This window comes from Protopterus annectens, chromosome 11.part0 (genome assembly GCF_019279795.1).
Source record: "Protopterus annectens isolate FY-2018-M chromosome 11.part0, PAN1.0, whole genome shotgun sequence".
In the NCBI taxonomy this organism is placed as follows: domain Eukaryota; kingdom Metazoa; phylum Chordata; order Ceratodontiformes; family Protopteridae; genus Protopterus; species Protopterus annectens.
The window spans coordinates 668,559,390-668,570,448 of record NC_056745.1 but is presented as its reverse complement, the minus strand read 5'-3'; positions in this window follow the sequence as shown (position 1 = coordinate 668,570,448).

Below are 11,059 nucleotides of genomic sequence, written 5' to 3'. Positions count from 1 at the left end.
CATATGGGTGTAGAGGTCAACACTAGGCTGTTTGCCCTAGGGAATAACAGCTTAGCCAGAGTGTGCTTGGCATCTGCCTCCCCAGTACAGTAGGCTACTGTGCCACTGTAAAGTAGGTCACATAAGGCACCGTGTGAGGCTAGTGTGCTGTGCCTCTGTCAAGCAGGGACACAGTGGAGATCCCAGGGGTTGAATTTGCTAAGCCACATCCATGTTGTTGGTGTGTGCTAGAAGAGGGTTGGTGAGGACCTCTAACAGTAAGTGGGTGTCAATAACAGACTGAGGGGAGCCTTATCTGCATTGTCTGGACAATTTCACTGTCAACACTTTGTCATGATGATTATGAGGGATTGAAGTGTTGTGCCAGTACTGTTCAGAGATGTCCTCCCTCTGTGGGCTACTGCTCTGCAATGTATTAGCTCATTCTGTCTGTTGGACAGCTCATATATGGCTGGTGTACACCTGACAGGTGTCCTGTTGTGGAGCAGTCATGGGTATATTTGGGATAGCATGATCAATGCAAACCTTCCACATGCTCATAGAATGCAATTGTCAAGGATTATGCAGAGTGGCCTGTATACTCCCCCAGCATGGATCCTTTGAAGTCTTCCACCCCAGTCTTCACAAGTGTAAAGTCTGCTTTTGATAAATACACTTTGTTTGCAGTGACAACCTTGCCTGGGGGTGGGAATGGGATATGGATGTCCAGGGAAAGGTGGGTATGGTCAGATATCAACAATGGTGGTCTACCTCTGGTGTGGAACAGTGAGTACCCATGTTACAGATGGTCAGGTGCAATATGTATTCCCCCTTGTGGCTGTGGTGAGTGGTTCTGCCATAGCACATGGAATCACAAATTGTAATGGCTGTAGGGTAATGTTGTAGAGGCCTGAGTAGTTCCCACACACAATATACCTGTACCTGACATTAACAACTGGAATGGTGTATGTGAACACCTGCATACCTTGGCACTGTTCCCAGGGAAGCAAAGTGTGTGTCCTGGATGTGGGAGGGGTGGTCTGAACTGGTTGTGTTGTGTGTTACAGGTCCTGTGGTCACGAAGCATGGTATACAACATAGCCTGCCAGTGTGATGTGCATATCTGACCCTGAAGTAGGTGGCTGCAAATGCATATATATGCTATCCCCCACCTGACAGGTAGTACTAGATGTACATACCTCTGCAGAAATAATGATGTCAGCACCCTATAAATACTGCAGGTACAGAACAGATGCCCAGTATTTCGGATAGTGTGCTCTGCTAATGCGTGTCCCTCAAGTGTCATAATATAGTTAGGTAGGGGTTTGAATTCTGCAAATGCTCAGTGTGTGTGGGTGAGCGGGTTTGGTGTGTGTGCAAGTCTGTGTGAGGGAAATGTCCCTTTTGGCAAATGGGACAACACACTACAGGATGCACATTCCCCTTTCTAAACACTGATGATGTCAGCACCCTATAGGTACAGCAGGAGAAGGGAAACCTCCCAGTAATGCGAATAGTGCACTCCGCTAATGCGTCCATCTCGAGTGTGATAAAATAGTTAGGTAGGGGGTTGAATCCTGCAAATGGTCAGTGTGTGTGTGGAGGGGGGTAAGTGTGTGTGCAATTCTGTATGAAAGAAATGTCCCTTTTGGCAACTAGGAGAACACACTGCAGGATGCACATTCCTCTTTCTAAACACTGATGATGTCAGCACCCTATAAGTACAGCAGGAGAAGGAAAACCTCCCAGTAATGTGAATAGCACGCTCTGTTAATGCGTCTGTCTCAAGTGTCATAACATAGTTAGGTAGGGGTTTGAATCCTGCAAATACTCAGTGTGTGTGGAGGGAGTTAGTGTGTTTGCAATTCTGTATGAAAGAAATGTCCCTTTTGGCAACTAGGAGAAGACACTACAGGATGCACATTCCTCTTTCTAAACACTGATGATGTCAGCACCCTATAAGTACAGCAGGAGAAGGGAAACCTCCCAGTAATGCGAATAGCACACTATGCTAATACGTCTGTCTCGAGTGTCATAACATAGGTAGGGGCTTGAATCCTCCAAATGCTCAGTGTGTGTGAAGGGGGATTAGTGTGTGTGCAATTCTGTATGAAAGAAATGTCCCTTTTGGCAACTAGGAGAACACACTACAGGATGCACATTCCCCTTTCTAAACAGTGATGATGTCAGCACCCTATAAGTACAACAGGAGAAGAGAAACCTCCCAGTAATGCGAATAGCGCGCTCTGCTAATGTGTCCGTCTTGTGTTCCATAACATAGTTAGGTAGGGGTTTGAATTCTGCAAATGGCAAGTTTGGGTGAGGGGGTTTAGTGTGTGTGCAATTCTGTGTGAGGGAAATGTCCCTTTTGGCAACTAGGAGAACACACTACAGGATGCACATTCCCCTTTCTAAACACTGATGATGTCAGCACCCTATAAGTACAGCAGGAAAAGAGAAACCTCCCAATGATGTGAATAGCACGCTCTGCTAATGTGTCCGTCTTGAGTGTCATAACATAGTTAGGTAGGGGTTTGAATCCTGCAAGTGTGTGTGGGGGTGGAAGTAGGGTGTGTGCAATTACATGTATGAGAGAAATGACCCTTTTGCCAACCAGTACAACACACCAGCTGCTGCATATTCCAATCTCTACACAGAGATGATGTCAGCACCCTACAAGTACAGCAGAAGAGGGCAAATCTCCCAGTAATGCAAATAGCACGCTCTGCTACTGCGTCTCTCACTACTGTCATAGCACAGTTAGTTATGGCTTTGAATTCCACACATGCCACGTGTGTTTGTGTCACACAGAATGCCCATGTGTGTGGGTTGTTGTTCACAATAATGCATGACATCAATTAAACCAGTAATGGCAATGGACACGGATGATGTATGTGTGTGCCAAATACACATATGTACCCGTGACCTTCAATAGTTCCCATGTCTGACGCCTGCCATATGTGAATACATGGTATTTGCACTGGATAACATTATGACTGTGGTGTTCTGTGCGGGTGCTGCATGTGGTATGTGTATATACAGTGTGAGATGTATATGGTATCATCCTAGTAGCGAGGGATACACATCTGGTCTGGGGCATATAGTCTACATGTTGTTGGTGAACAGGTGCTGCATGTTTTCACCTGTTGTGGGAGTGGTAACAAGTTGTTCCATAGCACTGCAGTGACTACATGCTAGGAACCTTTCAGATAGGGTGTTGTAGCTACAGTAATTCATCAGCATTCAGTAATACGTCAGCATTCCTGGTGAGGGTATGATGCCAACCAAGGTCAGGGTCATACCATCCTGTGCCACATGCTCAGAGAGCCCTTCCATGTTCTCTATCATGTAGTCCAGGGAGGTACATCACAGGTCAGCCATAGTAGCATGGACAATGACCGAGTCATATGTGTCCATGCCTCTGACTGACCTGTATGCTTGTGTTATGTGGTGGACCATAGTGCCCCACAGGCATATCACTGTGACCTTCACCTTGTCCAGCCTGGTGAGCGTGACCTCACTGTACCGGACAATAAATGTACCTAACACAACTGTAGCAGGTGTGTTGTCTAGCCATACAGGCTGTGACTGTTTGGCACACAGGATTTGTGTGCTATGTGTTGCACGTGCTGTGTTCCGGCTTAACGTATGCCTGTGTGCCAGCTGCAGAGGTGTCTGCTGCTCAGACAGGATGCTATTCTGAGGCTCCACGAATGGCCCAGTGTGTTCACGTGTTTGGATTGCTGTCAGTGTAGGTCTACATCAGACTGGTACTGTAGTCACTGTAGTATTTCATGCCACCTGACAGGTTATGCCAGTACTGGGTTCAGAGTGCTTAGTCCCCAGTTAGGCTATGTGGTTGCATCTCATACATGTGTTGTACATCCATGTGTAGGGGAGAGGGTTGACTGTGTACATGTGGCAGCTGTGACATTGCCACATGACCCACATATTCCACAACTGTACCATAGAGGTGACTGACAAGTGACCTTTGCACATGCTACCATAGTATTGTGATTGCCATGGTGATTAACAGAACATAGGGCCAATGGGGAACAAGGTACATAGGTTCATAGGTTCATACTAGGCTATCTGCCCTAGGGCATTTATAAGCCTAGCCAGAATGTGTTTGGCTTTCGCCACCCATTTTAAATTTATTTTGCTATGCCCTTTTTCGAGGTTAGTATACTGTGCCTTTGTCTAACAGTGACACAGAAGTGATACCCACGGTAAACCTATGATCTCTCATCCACTCATCAAGATTCCTCTTGAAGAGAGTCAATGAGGGACTCTGCCTAACCTGGACTGGGATTTTATTCCAGAGTGAAGGGAGCCTCTGGGTTATGAATATGTCCCTCCAGCATGTCCTATTTATTTCAGTGCTGAGGTTCAAGTCTCTCGAGCAAGTAGCTTGATGGGATTTGGATTTTCTGAGGTGCAGCATGTCCATTAATTCTGGGTTGGACATGGCTTTATACGTCAGGCACAGATCGCCTCTGACCAGGCGGTATGCCACTGAGTAGAGCTGGAGTTTCTTTAACCGGGCAGCATATGGCATCTGTTTGAGCCCTTTGATCCTCTTGGTGAGGTACTTTTGGGGTCTTTCCAGTTGCTGCAGGTGTCTGGTAATGTACATCCCAAAAGGGGCATTGTACTCAATTATGGGCTTGATGAGGGATGAGTAAAGAGGCACGATGACCTCCCCTGATCTAGATGCGAATCCCTTCATGATTAGGTGGGCTATATAAAATGTTTTTGTAACCACTTTGGCCACGTGGTTGTCAAATGAGAGATTGCTATCAACTTGGGTCCCCAGGTCCCTAATTACTTCTTCTGTACTTAATGGATTACCACCTATGTGGTAATTTGTGGGTACTTTGTTTTTGCCAAAGGGGATAACTATACACTTTTTGGCATTTAGCTTGAGGCCATGGCTCTGGCACCAGTTATCTGTTTCTATGAGGCCCTTTTGGAGGATGCTTGTGTCGGCTGGAGAGTCGATTATGGCACCCAGTTTGCAGTCATCTGCGAACTTGATCAGCCACAGTCCTTCCGTGCTGGATTGTACCTCCGAGAAATATATACCGAACAAGAGAGGTCCCAGGACTGAGCCTTGTGGGACACCACTTGTAACTGGTTTGGAGTCTGACATGGCTGCAGCAATTCGAACCATGTGGGTTCTGTCCTTGAGCCAGTTTGCAATCCATCTAGTGACATAGGGGTTTATATTTAAGCTGGTGAGCTGATCTATAATGCCCGAGTGGGGTATTGTATCAAAGGCTTTTGCGAGGTCCAGGTAGGCTGTGTGGACCACCTTCCCCTCGTCAATGGCCTTGGTGACTGTTTCAAAGAAATCAACCAGGTTTAAGAGGCAGGATCTGCCCTTAACAAAGCCGAACTGGGTAAGATCCAGTGTCTGTAGGTCCCCAGTATCTTTATTTATGAGGTCCATGATGATCCTTTCCATAGCTTTGCAGACCAAGCTAGTCAGGCTTATGGGGCGATAGTTTCCAGGATTCGTTGAGGCACCACCTTTATGGAGAAGGACCACTGTTGCTGTACACCACTCTTTGGGCACATATCCTGTAGTAAGGCTGAGATTGAACAGTAGTGTTATGTTTGGGTTTAGCTCTTCTTGTAGTTCATGTAGGACACAGCCCGGGACACCGTCTGGTCCCATTGATGCTGTGTTTTTTGCTTTGGAAGGGCGGCTCTTACCTGAGCATCTGAGATGTCAGGGGGGCAGCACTCTGCTAGGATAGATATTTGCCCTTTTGGTGTGGAGGGGGGGAGAAGTTTGAGCTGAACCTGTCAGCTAGGATGTTGACAATGTCTGTGGGTTCGGTGTATTTTTTGTCATTTTGGACTATTTCTGAGTATATCTGGGAATTACCACCCAGGTTACTAACATAACTAAAGAAAGCCTTGTGATTATCCTTAGTGTCCTGTGCAATTTTCCTCTCGAAGCTGGCCTTAGACAATTTTATGAGTGCCCATAGTTTTTTGCTCATACTGATCAGTGATGCCTTCCCTTTTTGGGATTTTGCTCTATCATTTAGTAGCTTCCTCCTTCTATTGTATAGTTTGTTTATGGCTGGGGTCCACCAGACAGGACGTCTGCCTTTGGAGGATTGGGTCTTGGTTTTATTTGGGATCGCATGATCCATGCATTCCTGAAGGTGTTCATAGAATGCATTTATAAAGGATTCTGCGGTCTGGGCCGTATTTTCCACAGGCCCGGGGGCTTTGATGGATTCCACCTTGGTTTTGAGGAGTGTGAAATTTGCTTTAGAGAAGTTTTTCACTGTGGTTTGCTGGGCAGGGGGTGGGGTCGGGATGTGAATATCCAGTGAGATTAGTTTATGGTCTGATCTTACCAGTGAGGGATACACTTCTGGTCTGGAGCATAGAGTCCCCATGTTGGTGATGATCAGGTCCAGTATGTTTTCCCCTCTTGTGGGAGTGGTAACAAGTTGTTCCATAGCATTTGAGCTTATAAATTCTAGGAACCTTTGGGCTAGGGTGTTGGAGCTAGAGTAATGCTCCCAGTCTATGTTTGGGTAACTGAAGTTGCCCAATATAATGGTGTTTGGAGAGACCTTCATATTTTCCAGTGTTCTCTGGAAGGCCGAGTGGGGTTCCTGGTTTGGGAGGGTGGTCTGTAGCAGGCTATAAACTGGAAGGCAGTTTTACCCACTGTTAGTTGCACATGGATAGTCTCTGATGCTTCGTGCTTTGCCACCAACCTGGAGGTGTGGGTATCTTTGATGAATATCGATACTCCCCCTCCTTTTGTGGTTCAGTCCAAGTTTTGGGGCCGAAAAGCATGGTATGAGGTATAACCTGGTAGTGCTGGGGTGCTCTCGGGAGCCCTGAACCAGGTTTCTGTTACTGCACAGATATCGATGTTCTCCATGCTAAGGAGAGTTTCGAGTGCATGCATCTTGAGGTTTAGACTTCTGGCGTTGAGTAGCATTCCTCTTAGTTTCTTATCCCTTGTGATACCTTTGGAGGTGGGTTTGTCTTTTGAGCCTTGCCTAAAAAAGGCACTATGGGGTAGCAAGAGCCTTTGCCAATATCCGAAAGCCCAGGGGTGACAGGTGCAAGCCGTCCCTAGCGAAGCAGGTGGTTCAACAGAAGGTGAGTATGTGAGGGTGTAGTGCCTGTGATTAGTTAGCACTGGCATATATGACTGCTCACGTGGACAAATGCCAGGTAAGTCATATGCAATGTGTCACAGGCAACGTACATGTGAACAGGACAAACAGTGACGTTCTGTCAAGTGAGACATGGACATACATATAGTAAGCTATGCAGATGTCACTAGGAGTCCACAAAAGCTCTGTAACTCTGCATTGCAGGTGGGATCAGTGTTCCACGGTAACTGCAGGCAAACAAAGCTACAGTAAGCAGGGCTGAATGTAGCCCATTGTACAACAAACAAGCTGTACCACTTCCAGTAGGTAACAGTGCAAATATGCAGGCACTATACACATGTACATGGAAATACACAGGTCAGATGGCTAGGGTCCAGTCTCAGCGCACACAAGTGTACAGACCATGTACCGTCAGGATGTACAATAACTGGATGGAAACCCAGGTGCTCATACCTGCAGTAATACACATGTCAAATAACAGACACTGAGCCTTCACTCAGTGGTTCCATACTTAGTAGGATGTATGCTACCTGGCCTGCCACCACAGTATCCCTGACATATATGGGGACTCTCCCTCCTGTGACAGTTAGTTTTGTGTGTTGGGGCTGTCTAGCATGGTATGAGATGTGAGCTTGCAGTGCTAGGGTGCTCCTGTGTGTCCTGTACCAGTCGTGTAGTACTGTACACATATCAACATCCTCAAACATCCGCATTGCAGAGTCCAGTGTGGGCAAAATGCCACTTGCAGTTTACATGTCCATCATTGCATATCAATATTTTCATTACCTTATCCCCTGTGCTACCTATGTATGTAGCCTTCTGTTGACATCCTTACCACCAGCATGCCAACATGTACAGATGATACACTATGGTACTTACCATGGGTGTAGACAACAGTACAAGACAATCATACCCTTACTGCATCAGGCATGCTGGGATATACCCACAATTATATCAGCACACAGTACCGTTAACAACATGATACTATTACTACATGTCTATGTAGTCACCCTGTGCATCAGCAACATGTTAACCTGTACCTGCACTGATGTTACAGATTGCAGGAGGTGGCACAGTTTCGTCATATGCACAGGATGTGAACTTGGTATGCCTGAGTCTGCCACTGATACCACCAATTGACATGTATGTGTATGTGTGTTGGTGAGGGACAGCAGTACAAGGTGGGGCAATGTTGATGCAGTGTGTGCATGTATGCAGTAGCCCTAGGTGTTGTCAATTCGCATGTGTGTATGGATGCACACAGTTCCACCTCATGGCTGCCATATACTGGTGTTTGTGGACAGCCACAGACTGTACCTGCCAGGTCATACAGATCAGTGTCTGTGGCCACGGACACAGTACCTGTGCCTTGTAGGGGTGCTACGGACCGTATCTGGTACCAATCCAGACTGGGTACTGTCATCAGAAGCAGGTGTTCATTGACTGGACACAGATCCCTGTTGGGCCTGTCCAGAGCCACGTGCACGTGGTCTCCTGGGGCGGTCTGATGACAGCACGGACCCAGCATTGCTGGGGCTGCTGCTGGCACTATGGGGGCGGCTGCGGCCCTGTTGTCATCCACGATGACTGCCAGCTGCTGCTGTTGCTGGCATACGCCCACGTCGATGCCTCAACCATCCACCATCGCCCTGGCTCATGGACATGTAGTTGTGGAACCGGTCTAATATGTCCCCACAACATCTGTCTATGACATCGGTGAAATTACGGATGGCAGCCACAATGTCACGCATACTGTCAGTCATGGCTGTGCGGCTTGCTGTCAGCTCCCTCAGACCCTGTCTGGTGTACCGTTCCATACGTGACTGTGCCTGCATGACAGCCCGAAACATAGCTGAGGTTGTAAGACCTCTGTGGGCACGTCTGACAGGGGCAGTACGCCCACGGATGCTCCATGAGAACCCCTGGACATCTGTCTGTGTGGTACCATCTCAGGGCCATGCCCATGGCTGCTGTGTGGGGAAGCATGTGCCACAGATACCACATTACCCTGGTCAATGTCCACTGTATCCTGTCCATCACCTAGGGACATTGGTGACAAAGGGTGTATTGGCAGGATAACTGTGCACATTGATGGGGTTGACAGCTGTGTAATGTCAATTGGCTGACCAATGACGGACCCTGGCATATCTTCCTGTGCCATTACACAGATGTCATCATTATCAGTACCCGTGGCACCTGATTCAGGTTCCCTGCTGCATGACACCAGAGCAGCACCAGAACCTGTGGGAGGGAAACAGGAAACACAGTTTACAATGTCTACACAATGTTAACAGTGATGCACACATGCACACATGCACAGGTGCACACATCCACACATGCACACATCCACACATACACACATGCACACATGCACAGGTGCACACATGCACAGGTGCACACATGCACACATGCACACATGCACAGGTGCACACATGCACACAGTTGCACACTTGCACACTACTCAGTATGCGAGATATCAACACACAGACACAGACACACCTGCATGCATACACAGAGCACTACTCAGTGAGCCTAATATTACTATTATTATCAAGACTATTAAAGGTATTGTTAATACACACTCACCAGCATGGATAGGCTGCATTTCTGTTACAGAAGTGAGGAAATTAATGTCAGTGGGCACAACTGTGCCATTGTTACTGAGTATGATACAGGTCAGTAGTACAACAGTCGCCTTTCACAGGTCAGCTGCTGATATTGAGAATATCACACTTGCACATTAAATACTATGATGACAGCTACAAACCAAGGACACACCTCACACATGCATTAACTACCAGTGTACACAACAGTCACTTATACATATGGCATATTACCTGCACGCTCGTAGTCTTGCTGCTGCGTGGCTCCAGCCTCCATCATAATGCAGGTCTGCTGCTGTTGTTGTTGTTGGCGGTCTGGAGCCACAACACTTATGAGTAGTCCCTCCAGTCTGGTGAGTGGGGGATGTGTAGCCACCCCATCACCTGTGGCAACCTGTTGCCTGTGGATATCCGACGCATGCTGACGGACATTTCTGATTAAATCACTGCAGTAATGTTGTACCTGCTCATATGTCCTATTATCCGTGCCTATGTCATTTACCCGACGGACCAGGTCTTGCCACAGTGCAGCCCTCTCCTGCTGATTCTAGCTGGTGCGGGAAAAGAGTATTGCATAATCCCGCACCAGGCTCTGGTGTATCTCCTCATCCTCAGCTGCAGAGTACGCTGGATTGCACTGGTGAGCCATGGTCCTGAAAAAGGAAATAACATGATATCAGCAAAATATGTCAGCAGAATTTGGCACACATACTACACATGCTACTCGACTGTTGTGATACAACATATCTCACATATATAGCATCTGTCTGTCTGTTGGTGGATACACATGTAAATGGCCAGGTATCAGTGCTCAGCCAACAACTGTGCAACAGTACCTGGCACACTCCATATGACATACTACCAAACCCCAGCAGTCAGAACACTGATTCAGGTCCAAAGCACCTCCTCACTCTGGGGGTTTGTATCGAGGTACTGTATGGGGTACATCATCAACTACTGTGAGCTGACCACAAACTAATTGCCCTGGATATACCTATCCCACCTCCACCACCAGCACAAATGACTACAGTGAATAACATTTCAAATACAAACTTTACTCTTTGTAACACTGACATGGTATCCTTTAAGCCCACTGGGCCAGTGGAAGACACAACCCACAATCCTGACCCCTTCACAAATAATTTCTACAGACATCTCCGAGAATGCATGGATCATGCAATCCCATATAAGACCAAGACACTCTCCACAAAGGGACAGCATCCTGTCTGGTGGACCCCAGCCATAGACAGATTGTATAACAAAAGATGGAAGCTACTGCAAGACAGAGCATAATTCCATAAAGGGAAGGCATGTCTGATC